The sequence below is a fragment of the Excalfactoria chinensis genome, chromosome 20 (genome assembly GCF_039878825.1).
Source record: "Excalfactoria chinensis isolate bCotChi1 chromosome 20, bCotChi1.hap2, whole genome shotgun sequence".
Lineage (NCBI taxonomy): Eukaryota > Metazoa > Chordata > Aves > Galliformes > Phasianidae > Excalfactoria > Excalfactoria chinensis.
In genome coordinates this window covers 3,585,037-3,599,031 of record NC_092844.1, presented here as the reverse complement: position 1 = coordinate 3,599,031, position 13,995 = coordinate 3,585,037, and the positions used below count along the sequence as shown (strand labels likewise).

The 13,995-nt window shown below is 48.8% G+C and overlaps 1 protein-coding gene across 4 annotated transcripts in view; it reads right to left on the bottom strand.

Moving 5' to 3' along the window:
- The window catches only part of RERE (arginine-glutamic acid dipeptide repeats), a 149,104-nt gene that overhangs the window by 115,928 nt on the left and 19,181 nt on the right, over positions 1 to 13,995 (bottom strand). The window contains exon 1 of one of the 4 annotated variants that reach the window (XM_072354145.1): positions 906 to 966. The exons of 2 other annotated variants lie outside the window; for them this stretch is intronic. The gene's annotated coding sequence lies outside the window, so the exon portion shown is untranslated. Of the gene's footprint in view, positions 1 to 464; positions 619 to 905; positions 967 to 13,995 lie in introns of those variants that run through there. One more of the 4 variants, XM_072354143.1, reaches the window with a different exon arrangement.

Below are 13,995 nucleotides of genomic sequence, written 5' to 3'. Positions count from 1 at the left end.
GCTGTGGAGCACAGCGGATATCTGAGCATCCCCTGCTGCCTCGTGCTGGGCTCCAACCAGGCCCGGGTGCCCTCGCAGGGCAGCACTGTGGGCACACAGCCGGCCGGCAGCCCCACGGGGAGCTCATGCTGCGTCGCTCCAAAGGCGTTCTGTGTGGGGTGAGTGTGCTCGTCTGGGCCAGCCCCACACCAGCCCTCCATCTCCTTATCCCATCCGTTTCCAGTAAGAAATTAAACACAGCACACCCGTTTAGCTTGGCCCGTTTATACAACAACGCAGAAGTGAAGCCAAAGGGTCCACACTCATCCTGAACTCCTCGGGCCACCCTCACCCACCGAGTTGACCCAACTTTCCCCATAGGGAAAAAAAACAACGCTCGGACAACAGCGCAGCCCCCAAAGGGAAGGAGCCCCGGAGCAGCCGCCGCGGTCCCCCCTTCTGCACCGCCGTGCCCCGGCACTCACCCGCTGGCGGCGGATCTCCCGCGGAGCCGAGGAGAAGCCACGAGCAGCGGGCGCGGCCGGCGAACAAAAGGAGGCCCCTCCGCCGGCCGCCCGGCGTGCAGGCAGCTGGGCCGGGCGCGGAGAAGCGGCGGAGCGAGCCTCGTCCCCCCGGGCCCGCCGCCACCCGCCCGGCAGCGGCAGGAGGCGGGCACGGAGCGCGGCCCGGCGGGCGGCGAGGGGGAAAACCCGGCGCGGAGCGCGGCCCGGCCTCGGCCCCTCCGAACCGCCCTCACACGCGCGAAGGCCTGCGGGGCCGGCCGGGATGTGGGTCGGAAGGACCGAAGCGTGCTGCTGGAAAAAGCCTGCCCTCCCCCCGCGTAAATTCATCTGCTCGGCAAAACCCGTTCGCCTTCATCGTACGCTTATAATTGGCCTTTCTGGTTTGTAATAGCGAGCGTTTACCTGGTGCACTGTGCGGGTAGCACGGAGCAGCACACGCTTCTGCCCTGTCCTGCGAATCCAAGCGAAGACCTTAGCAATACATAAATCACTGCTGGAGCCCGGCCTGGAGGAGCTGCCTCGAGATCAGCTCCAGCACCAAGGAGCTCTGCGAGAGCTGCAGACCTGCCCGGGCTGAGATCCAACCCTTGGGTCAGCACAAAGCAACCACGCGGCATCTATCCTCACTGCAATTTCCTAATCAAATGTGGTCTGACATCTGGCAAGCCACTGAGATGAACCGACTGCTCCAGAGTGTGCTGGAGGAAGTATCGGCTTCCCATGACTTCCAAAATTGCTTCCCAGCAGAAAGTTCATTCAGGCCAAGTTCCGTTTATTTGCAAAAATACTGTTTGACGGGATCTATTAAAACCACCTCGTCACTTTAGGACAGAACCACTCCGAACCACTGCTCATAGGAGACAGCTGGCAACGTGCATCAACCTGTAGGGTTTGTGTATGCTGTTAGCGTGCAGATTGCTGGGCAGCAGGACCTGGATCACAGCAGAGCTGGAGAGCACTGCAGCCTCAGGTGCTGCCTGCAGAGCCAGGTGAACAACGTGGGGCTTTGGCAGCAGAGCCATCTGAAGTCCCATCTGGTTGCATGCAGCACAAGGGAGGTTCCTGAATGAACACAACCGCTCCAGCATCCATCACTGCCATGGGGAGCAACTCAGCTTGCACTAATCGGGCCTTCCTCTGCCCCCATTCCACTGAGTAAAACAAACCACACACCGAGTACAGCTCCATTTGCAACGGGCGTTTTCCATCTTGCCTTTTGAAAACGGGCCATTCAATTCATATCTGCCACTTCCCAACACGCCACCTGCAGCAACACAGCTGCATTCTCTGCTTCTCACAAGCGTCCTTCCCAACCCAAAGCCCACCTCACACACTGCCATGTACCACGCTGACAGCACTGCACACATCCCACAGCTTCAAGGCGATGCCCACCAGCAGCACTGACATCAGCTCCAGAGGAACAGCTCAAGGTCTACCAGGGCAAAGAGCCCCACAAACACCAGCCTGCAGCTCACTGGGGCCATCCAGCTCACTTGGTTCAAAGCAGGTTCAAGTGCACCACCTGCCTTGCACACGCTGTACCAAAGCAATAAAGTAACTTCAATTCATTTTAAGAGCACACGGAGACGCAATTGTGACAAGTGCTTTCTAAAAGCTAATACTACATCACTTCCCAGCTCAGGCGAGCAACAAGTGTCACATATTAAACCCCTGCTAAGCCAAACCTATTTTTAAAAGGAGACTTAACGCCGCTCTCAGCTTCACATAAATCAAGCTCTCCCTTCAGGTTTGGCAATGGGGTGGAAAGAAGAGGAAGGGAGCAGGTTCAAGGAGAACCAGCTAACAACAACACGCTGCCACAGCTCTGCTTCAGTTCTGTCACTTAATTCCAGGCCTCAGCACAAGTTTCTCCAGCAGGCAACAAGAGGCACCAAGTCAGCAGGTAGGGCTACTTCAATCTGCTTTGGAAACTCCATCATTTGGATCTGCCATTTTCTTAACGGTTCCAGATCTCCCCAATGGAATCTGTATTCTTTCCGGACCAGGAACCGTCAGCGTTCTGGGGAGGCTGTTAGGTGGTTCTGTTCTAAGCCTCTATTTACGCAGCACCAAACACAGATCCCACTGAAGTGAACCAGTTCTTGCTCTATTGTGTATTTCATGGCTCAAAAGCCCCGATTTCCACTTTGTACTTACACGGCGCTCGTGTTTTAGAAGACCTCCGATCCACCTGCGAGCCTTTAGGAATCAGCACTAAAATCCACCCCCAGGTGAGTGCTGGGGGCAGGAGGACCCCACCAACACAGCCACAGCAGCATCTAGACCCAACCGCCCCAACTGCTGCCCCCCCACAATTCCAGGCGCTGCTCCAACTGCCACCAGCCACCCCCTGGGCAGCCAGCACCACCTCCAGGCCCCACTGTTTGCTCATTAGGACCAAAGCACTGACATCCCTCTGAAAAACAAAGCTGGGAAGAACTCACTTTCTGCCCATACAGCTGCTTGTTATTAGGTCGCTTTGGGTTTGTTCTCAACCCATCTAGAACCTGTGATCCAACCCAAGGAGGGCTGCCGGTACAGTCAGCACATCACCTCGGCTGCAGAGTGGTGATAGAGACTTCAAGGACATGAAGGGAGCCCTGCAGAACTCCGCTCTGCATGCCTGAAAGAAATCCGCTGGGTTATTTTTATACAGCATCTTGGATGCACGCAGCATTTCTGTCACAGTAGGGAAGAGAGAAAACAAAAGTTGCTCCCCCAGGGAGCTGTGAAGACTGCTAAAGCAATTTCACATGCTGGAAATCTCCGGATTTCACAGAAAGACCGAGCTGAGGAAGTGTTGAGGAAAAAATGAAAAAATAAACAGTTGTTATGGAGCCCACTAGGAGCTCTTTGTGATCTCAAGTCCCCACACAATTAAGTGAGCGTTCAGAGCACTGCCAGCCCGCAGCCTCCCCCCTCCAAATGCTAAGAAGACGAGCTCCTGAGGCAGGCAGTATGTGGGAATGGAGCACCTTTTCCCATCCCGCTCAGCACAGGGGCACACCTCAAGCACCAGGTCCAACCCTGGCCCCCAGCACCAAGGGGATGGGCACACAGGAAGGGTCCAAAGAGCCCTGAGGCTGAACATAGGGTTGGAGCATCTGCCAGGACAGCTGGGAGCTGGGGCTGCTGTGCCTGGGGAAGAGGAACCAGAGCGGGGGATCCCACCCATGTCTAGGAACACTTAGAGGAGGGGGGAAAGGAACAGGGTCAGGACATGGGCACAAACTGGAGCACAGGAGCTCGCACAGACCACAAGATTACATCCTCATTGCGCTGGTGACCAAGCCTTGGCACAGGCTGCCTGAAGAGGTGCTGGGGCTCCTTGCTGGGATCCTGCAGCTTCAAAGAAAAGATGAACACAAGGAAGGGGCAGGGGACAGCCTTTTCCATTCACATTTTAAGCTGAGTCCAGGACAGTGCTCCAAAAGAGCTGCAGGTCCAGGAGGAAAGCCAGCATGCTCACTATAGGAAGAGCTGAGCAAGTAGTGACGAAAGGTCATAGGGATGACTGAGGCAAGAAGCTCGGCTACTTGGCAGGATGTTTACAACAAAAGCTTTCACGTACTTTATCTAAGTATGTAAGTACAAAACGTAATCAATTCAGTTGGGATACTGTGACCAAGCTGCTAGAGAACAAGGAGTGAGACAAGCAACTTGAAACCCGGCTACAGCTCTGCACAGCAGGAAACCAAAACAAGGCAGGCAAGGCAGACACTGAAGCAGAAAAAGTTCACATCTGTCAGAAAATCCCTGCCCTGGAAAATGCCAGATTGCAGAATGATGCTGAGTAAACCAAAGATATCAAAACAAAACCCAATCCTGTCCACCAGATTGTGGTCTGCATACAGCAATACCTCAACCCACCCAGCAGCTCCTTGAATTTAACCCTAAGGTGATGTTAGAAGGTATTAAAGCACAAAGGAAACGTTTGCTAAAAGCCACAACGTCACAGGAAATATTAACATGTGGAAATGTAATACGTGGATTAAAGAAAGTAATTAAATGTTGGTTATCATAAGAACCAGCAGGACAAAACCTTCGGTAGGCAGCGGTGCTGTGGGCTGTACAATAACCCATAGCAGGAGTGTGCAGCTCAAGCACAGAAGGGAAGGAAGAAGCAAGCAAACATTTTCTCAGCTCTATCAAAGCAGCTGTATAACAATGGAAGCTTGCCCATTCTTCCCTCCAGTTTCAACTAAAAGTTACTTTGGGAATGGAAAATTTGATACCTCTATCAACAGCCCGTGGTATGTTTAAACTATTATAACACAAAGCATGCTCAGACTCACAAGCAAAAGGAAATGACTGCCAAATGCTTCCTTTACAACCTCCCCAGAATAAGACAGATTCTTTACCAAGAGACTTTCTCAGCACACCACGAATAGCAGCCGTGAGCATGCAGACACACCGAGTTGGCTGTGGATTTACAAGCTCTCACTGCAGGGACAGCAGAGATACAAGACATGGCCACAGCTCCCCACGTTTTGTATATAAACATCACTTTCACATTCAAAAGCATCAGAAATTCAACAGTAAGCAAACAGTAAGCACAGGATGTGACCATAGCTATAACAACCATTCCATCCAGACACACAGATACAGACTACAAACAGGAACTTTAACAGTGTGGAACCAGGTGAGTCCAGTTCTGTTAGAGGGGAAGAAACCCTTTGTTTCCCAAATCTAGGGGAAAAGATAGTAGGTATGGCAGCAACTCAGGCTCTGTTCCACACACCCCCTGCAGTGTGGAACGATACGATGGTGCTGAGCTCATTCCTGTTCCCATTCCCCTCCACAAACTCATCTGTAAGAGCCAACAAGAGGCCAGTTTCCATCCCATAGATCAAAAACTGATTCCTTCTCCAATGCATGTGCATCCACCTAAAGCCTAGCTGAAGTACACGGAGGTAAGAGTCCCAACCAGACATCAGCACGTGCCCATCTTCTCCGTGCTACACCATCCTGTCTTAAGGAAGAAGACCTTTTGTCCTACTGAAAAACATCCCTCTCCACTTAGCAACACTTTGGAAAGGAATTTACAACTATACAGCTCAGGGAGCACCATGAGCTCCCTTACATCATGCACATTACATCAGCAGCTTGCTGGACTCAACTTACTGAAATAGGAACATCTCACAATGGAACAAAAGGCAGCAGAGGATTTGGAAAGCCTTTATCAGCCAATTAGCAAGCAAAAAGGCCTTTCCAAATTATTTGCAGAATGTTTTCCATAGGATAGATGAAGAGGTGGCAATGAGTTAAGCACGCTTTACACTGGCTTGTTAAACACCCACCGCTGCAAACAGAGCCTGCTGTAAATGTTAATGTACATCAGCTCTGTGCTACTTGTCAAAACAAGGCACGTTTTCCTACCAGCACTGAACACAAGGGCTCAAAACGCTGCTCAAATGACTCTGTTTGACTCCCAGCTTCCTCCATGCAAAGAGCACATGGTCTGGCCACCCAGCTGCCCTCAGCTTCCCCATGTGCCATGCAGCTCCAGCAGACCCACAGGCGTATGTCAGCCTCATGCTGAAGGAAGGCTGCAGGGGAAGCGAGCCCATTTCCACCTAACACCGCTCTTCCAATGGCCCAACAGAACACACATTAACAGCAGAGGAATCCCAGGCCTTCTATTCAGGTTCTCTCCATACGACCTGGCAAGAAATCACAGCAATCCATAGGAAACATCACTGAGAAAAGCAGAACACGTCACCTCCATCAGAGCAGGCAAACGAGCAATTTGGAGGGAGGTTGGTACAACGGGTAAGTGAGAGCTATCTGCATAATTGTTTCAAAGCACATGCAGAAATCGGCAAACATCAAAGTACCCCCCTATAAACTCCAAATTGTGTTCCAGAAATGACACCTCTGATTAAATCAACTGCCTGCAGATTGCAAATCAAGCCCGAACCGAAATGCACGTGCATGTACCTATCAAAAGGCACTTCCAGAAAACAAACATTCACTTAAGAAAATATTTACGCGTTCTACATCAAACTTGCATGAAAAGCAAACATGCCTGGACAAAAAGAGAGCTTCACATGATGTGATACGGGTTTCTAGAGTAACAATGAACGAGCAGCTTCGCAGGCTCCGCATCGAGGCATAAGAAACCTCTTACAAGAGATCCAAAGCAATCCGTGACCGCCGCTGCTTCAATCAGGTCAGGCTGCAGCATGCCACCTAGTGTCAGACTGCTTACACGAGTGGTGCTCGGGAAAAACAAAGCACCAAAACGCTGGGAGCCCAAAGGAGCCACCAGGACCACAAACAGGTTTGGTTTCACAGTTCTAAGTTTTAGGCCTTCAGTTCTCCCTTTGAGTTCTGATAACCGCCCAACTGAAAGCGTGATGAAAACTGTAACTCAGGGATGTAAGCAGCACCACAGGCAGTTCTTCAGTAGACACAGTTTCCACTCCAGCTAGCAATTCAATTCACCCAGACATGAGCTGCAGAGCAACAAAAACACTGTGCAATGGGCATGGAAATGCTGAGCAGCACAGGCAGGTCCCCTGACGTGTGATATGAGGAATGTTAGAGGTGTTCTCTGTTTGGCCTATGAGCCGTTATTTCATTCTGTTCTGAGCATCACGTCTATCCTTTCATTAGGTTAGCTACAGAACTGCTGAATTTTAATGCCAGTGGTTTATCAGCACCAAGGATACACGTACACCTCACGAGTTCATTAATAATCCATTAAGATGCCTTGTATTAGAGCGTGGCAGGCAACTTCCTCATGAAATGAAATCTGTTTCTTTGCCTTTTAAGATCTAAACGTGCCAAAGGTGGCATTATCAAGATGTGAACACGATTCAAAAGCTACACTTGCTGCTTCAATTTCCCTAACAAGCCATTAGGCAATCACAGAACACGCGCTCCGTTATTCATTTCTTCCCTGTTTGTAACCACCAGTCGTTGCTTTAGAATGAAAGAGTTCAGATACATCCACAGCAACACCCAGGATGTGTGCCTATCTGTAACACAGATGAGGGGAAGGGTGAGTTCCCCCCATATCAATGGCTGACAATGAGACCAGGCTGTCTCCCAGCCTGGATGTGGCTCCGGGCAGCCTGGTCTGGTGGTTGGTAACCCTGCACACAGCAGGAGGTTGAAACCAGATGAACACTGCAGTCCTTTTCAACCCACGCCATCCCATGACTCTATGACTCTCAGGCAGGAGGATGCCAACATGCAGCATGACATGTGGCTGAACGATAGCCTCAACAGGGCATTCATTGTCAGCTGAAAACATGAAAAAAGTCAGCTAGATTTGTAGAGAAGAAAGGGAACTGGAGATCTCACTGTTTCCAGTCCCCGGGGGATGAAAGGAGAGTTGTGAGTTGTGGTTAAATATTAACAGTGAATGCCAATTCAAGAAAGCAACACAGGAGCTGATCCCCTCACCTCCTCATGTAAGCAATGGCTGCTTAGGCCTTGGCCCATGACCCACCTTACAGGCTCACAAGACACCAAACAAGTTGAATTCCACTCCCGGCACCATCCATACGTTTCCAAAGGACATGTAACGGAACATGCAGGTGTCACAGTGCTGCTGTGGTTCCCTTTTACTGCCTTCTCAATAAAATCCATACTATGGAACACCAATTACCAGATGTGCAAGAGATGTATTTTGTCCATAGCAGTCTGCTCATGTCAATGAGGTCAGCAGAAAGCCTGGCGGTGCTGTATGACTCCATCCCTGCAGCACACAGTGCCTTTCACGGCACCCTCGATGATGAAACTCATAATTAGATCTCATTTTTGTCAGTTCACTCGGTCTGAAGAGCCATACAACTGAGGGAGGGCTCTTAGAAATCAAGCAGCTCCTAAGAATACCATTGCACCAGCTTCACATTAAAGCCTTTAAAGCCCCCCCTCCATCCATCTACCCAAAGGCAGGAAGCACCATGCTCTGCTCTTCAGTTTCAGACCTTGGCTGGTGGTGATTTTTCCTCTTTTTTCCTCATTTTTTTTTTTTTAAATAACCTTTAAGATTGCTCTCTGTTGATTAAACCATTTTCATGCTTCAATGAGTTTGATTCCTATTAGTTCAGACTGCAGAGAGCGCATTGATTTTTACTATAGTCAGGATCAAGAGCAGTAACGGCTTTGCAAATTAAGCAACTGCTCACAACGTTAACTAGGAAAATACATCCAGGGCAATAACACACAAGCGTCCAGAGCACCCTTTTGTACCAACAAATGCTAGCAAACAAGCTTATAACAACTTTAACCTTAACACTTGAGAAAGGAGGCAATCCATGCACTGCAGCCTGCTCAGATCCTGTTAGCTCTGCTGAGAAGGAACCAGAACACTGAGAAAGGCTCAAAACTACCAACAGCTCGTCTTCCAGCTCTGAATTACCATCATCACACCATCCGAATCACCACCCTGGGCTTCAGCCCACTAAACAGACATCACGACAGGAGCGCTCTGCTCTCATCTTGAAGCTTTTCCACACACAGATCTATGCAGTTCTTGTGTTACAGCCTTTCACAGAGCCGCGCTGTAAATCAAATGTTTTATTCCACAGCCCGCAGCTATTCCCACATTTAATAACTGACATGGGAGACAAGTTTTAATCTTCCATCAGCCTGAAACAATTACTATCCTCAAAACCACTCCAGTTGCAAGTAAAAATTACCAGTTCTGCATTACCTGAATGAATATTCAAAGGAAACATTTACTTTTCCATAGGACACATGCAAAGTGCTCTCAGTATGACGCCAGCCAGCATCCCCCACACCAATGCCTTGCTTTGGTACCTGGATGGCCATGCACAGAAGGAGAAACCCATCCGGCCAGGCTGCAAGGTGAGCCCTTCTCCAGCCAGGAGCAGGAACTGCAACTTTACGTAACACCTTCAACTAGAATGGGATTTTATTTTTAGATATTAGAGGAATTGTTCTCGTGCTCCCAGAAAAAATCTATTGAAAAGCTACCTGTGACCTGCAAGCACGCCCTATTTTTATGCAATTACTGCCAACAGTCTTTTAAACTGCGTGTCAGCTTTTAATGTAGGATGTTACTCTGAGCCACCAGCAAGGCCAGCAGCACTGCCAGCTCTGTGCCATGCTCACCCCCAGGGCCACATGGGCAGCCCCTCACAGCCACCCGGGGCAGAAAGGGATGGGTGCACAAACCAAACCAGTTTGAGCCACTCATCCTTTTATTTATGCTCTATAAAAGCCCAAATATTGCCCGCGGCCCCCCCAGCCTCTCATGACGTGTAAGCGGAGGCGGGGCGCTCTCTCAGCACAGCACGGAGCGCACAGCGCCCTCTGCAGGCGGGCTGAACTCGCAGCAGACGGATGTGTTTTACAGCACGCAGCAGCTTAATCCATATTAAGGAAAGATACCAGCATACTCGGCTTAAAAGATGCTGAATTTTTCATGTGACGCGCCCATTCGTTCTCTGCATCTCGACAGCTCATCTGAAAACCCGCTCCTGTTTGCAGACAAACCCGTCACTTCACCCGCTGACAGGCACCAGAAGGAGGCCATTCCAAAAAGGCACGTCCTGTTCTGTACCAGTTCAGCATGCAAACAACCTGAAGCACTGAGGCTCTCAGCACCGCCCCAAGCACGGGTCAGCCCGGGGAAATGCAGCTGTCTTTAAGCACTCCCTGTTCATCACTTACCCGAACAGCAGAGAAGCACGAGCTACTAATTTTAATGTCCAAAAAGCACTAAAGGACTCACAAAAGGGTACATGCTGTCTAACGTGAGGTTTCTACCTCTTGACCTCAGCTTTCCTAGGCACAAACCCTTGCAAAGGCAGACAGCCTCATACACACACACACACATCATTTCTCCTGGCTATCAGCTGACTCCTGAATGCCCTATAAGGACCCCAGCAGCATTACACCCTTGAGTGATGCAGCCCCATCTCCAAGCTTGCCTTGCAGCCACACAAATGCCAGTTTTTAATTACTATTTTTAAGTAGAAGATTCTGACGCGTAAGACGTTAGGTACTTAATTAAAAATCCACTTAGTTATTAAACTACTATTAGAAGGCCCAATTGAATCTCAAATGAGGATAAGTTACTGTTGTGTGAAATACATCATTAAATCCTTGCTCATTGATTAGAAAGGATTTGCTCAAAGCAGGTACACGCAAAAGATAACACCAGTACAAGAGAGGAGCTATGCAGACAGCATCTGACAAGTAACTGCTTATCAGTGCACAGTTCTGTGTCCTATTCCATCCAAACCTGAGTCCAGGGTAGCAGAGGGACACGACAAAGAACAGACCATAGAATTTAATGATGTCTTTGTGTTTTAGTACTACAAATCAAGCGGTTCCTGTTAGACGCTCAGCTGCTGGCTGCGGGCAGTGAGTTCCCTGCTGCAAGCCATTTCTAGGGGGCTGCAAAAGCAATCTCAGCTCATAACCACGGCTCATAACCCCCTGCTCCGTCCTGCGGTCTGAGGACCACATCATCTCTGGCAGAAAAGCAGGTAAACACACAAGGTCGTGCTCTTGAGCTTTACTCACATATCTCATACAGCAGACACATCTTCTGTTTCAGAACAATCTATGATTATCCTTCTAATCTTTCTTTGAAGAGGATCTTCATCCTCTATCTAAAGGGATTCAGAAAGATCTCCTGAAAACCCTGCTTTTAGGTGCAGGCGGTAACTGTAAGGGCTGTATGAATTCAGGGCTATCTTCAAACAGCCATTTCCTTGAAAATAAATCACAGGAGAAATGAGGAGTTAAAGCAAGGTGAGGTTTTTTGAACGAGCTCAACAAAGCCAGAAGGCTCAACAAGGCAGAAGACGGTTTGTCTCTCCTATGCACTCAAGCACTGCTAGGAAAATAAAGGAAAACCTCCATCACAACCCATCTTCCCTAGAGATGCCTAGTGAGAGGGAAGCGTTCACTGCCCAAGCAATAAGGCCAAAGCTCAGCTTACAGCCAGCACAGCCAACAGACCAAGGCTGAGCTGCCGGCACTGCAAGGAGCAGCACCCAGAAACCTAAATGCCCGTTTTGTGTATTGAAAAGATGAGGCTGTGCCTGCCTTTAGAACTCTGTGTGCTTCTTCTTCGCTTTCACCAACATAACCCAAGCAGCAACTATCCCACATGCCCTTAAGAAATAGGACAATACACCTGCGTTGGTAACTGATACACAAGGAAAGCAGATTCTTTATCCTGGTTCAAAGTTCCCAAACTTTAGCTGCCATCATCCCACACGTCCTTCACCTCTGGCAATATTCTGACAGAAACAAGTGACCAAACAACCCAAGACACTGCTGGGTTCATCATTTCATTTCTAAAGCCGCTGGCTTCTGAGCCACAACAGCTATAAAAACACAGCTTCCAGATCTGAATTAAATGTCACACACAGCTCACACGCCTACTGCATTTCCTGTTCACTGCTCCCAAGTTTTGCACACACAAGGCTTGCAGCTTTATAGCAGTTGTTAACACAAGTAGCAATTCAGGGTTTGAAACCAGTGGCCAACAACAGCATCCGTCGGAGGGCACGCACAGCCAGAGCATTTAATAGCTACAAACCTTAACCGCATCCCTCAATACCAATTTCTACTCCTAAAAGGATCAATAGCATTGCCACGGTTCTTAGCATAAAGCATTTTATTCCTGTGAAGCCACTTACAGCTCTGAAAGAAGCAAAGCACTCTACATACAAAACAGTACCTGAGATTCAACCAACAGATCCGTGCTCTCGATGGCTCTCCTCCTTTGCTAGAGGGCATTTCCTCACAGCTCTCCTTTCGCTTTCACCTGACCAAAATAGAATGGTGAAGGCAAGCCATTCACAGCTAGGAAGAACTACCACTTATTAGATGCTATTTTTAAACTAGCTAAGCTGAAATTAAAAACGTATTCAAGAATTACGCCACACAGCTTTCAGCAGCAGCATTTATGCCTCCCACCGCCAAGTCTGCGCATCTTCCCCTCCTTCCCATTAATGTGTTTATCCAACCATAATTCCATTAGCATTATGTAACAGACAAGCTTCTTAGGCGTTTCATCACCACCTCGCAACCAAAGCCAGCCTTGCTGCACACGTAGCCTGGCCCCAAAGACTGCTGCCTTCCTGGGCTTCGCTGACCTACAAAAATCTGTCTGATGTAGAACTGAAGTGACACCTTCAATTACAGCACAGAACTGCCTGTACCCACAGCCAGCCCTGCACAGTGCAGGATTGGGGCTCACTGCCCAGCGCTCCCCCTTCTTGCTCAGCCATGCTCATTGCATGCCAGTGTGAGCTGTGACAGCTCAGCTTCTTCCCTTAGGAGAGAAATATCCCCAAAATGCTCCGTGTTTGTCAGTTGTCCACCAGCTCTCACACAGCACGTACTATTTGCAGTTATGTCTGTAATTTGACGTTAATTCCTTAATCTTCTTAAGCCAAGACAAGCTCGTGGATCATTATGAGGTTATTTAGAAGAGCACATTTCAAGTATTACATGATACATTTTATTAAGATAATCAGTTAACTCAAGGTCTGGTTTTTGTCATTCATACACCTGAAAAATAAATCGACCATCTTCGGAGGGCAATAAAAGATGCACTAAGAGCCACTGCTGCTATGTAATCCTCTTTCCTGTGCTGTAGTATCTGGTAACAAGATTGTGTGGCTTTCACATTGGATCAGCAAGACTGTGACCTCTACTGACAGTTATTATAACCAATGTTAATGCTCCAGCGATGGGCAGTGCAGCAATCCACACATTTCTGCTCTGCGGTGCAGATCCCACGCAGATCAGCTTCCCTCACCCATCACTGCTTGCATCAAAAAGCACGTGGAACAGATCCAGCAGTTTTAACACTGCAGCACACAACGCAAGGAGCAGGCTTCACCCAACCACCCTTCACTTCAGCAGCCTTTATTGCATTGCACCTCTGTTAGAGGATGGAGCAAAGCTGGCCTTGCAGTCATTGCGGGGCCCCTCAGGGCACTGATGGGGCCTTCTGCCATCCTGACTGCAAGATGACCATTTCTAATTGAATCATTCCTCTTCAAATACACACCAACAGCAGAAGCAACTCCCTCCAGCTAAAACAATCCGACCGTGAGCGGCTGGTAGCAGCATTAGCAGGAGCACATTGCCTCCTTCAATGCCAAGCTAAATAGAGACACACAGTAATAAAACCTGCACTTACATACACTACAGCTCAACATACAACTCATGCACTAACTGCTACAGCTAGCTTGCAATGAAAGCAAACCTAACCCAGCAGGATGCAACCCAGCACAGCACTCAGCAGCAGCATGCTTCTTGCTAGGTTTACCACCATAATGTATTTTGCAATTCCATGGGTAATGTTTCAGAACCCAGTTTTAGTCAAATATACACACAATTACGTTAATCGATGACCCTGTAATTGCATTTTGCAATTTGATTTTTTGACTCGTAAAGCTTTAATGGGTGAATCTGATAAACAGATACTCCCTGTTTTGGGTTCTTGGAAGGAGAATAAAGCTGAAAATCAATACCATTACCA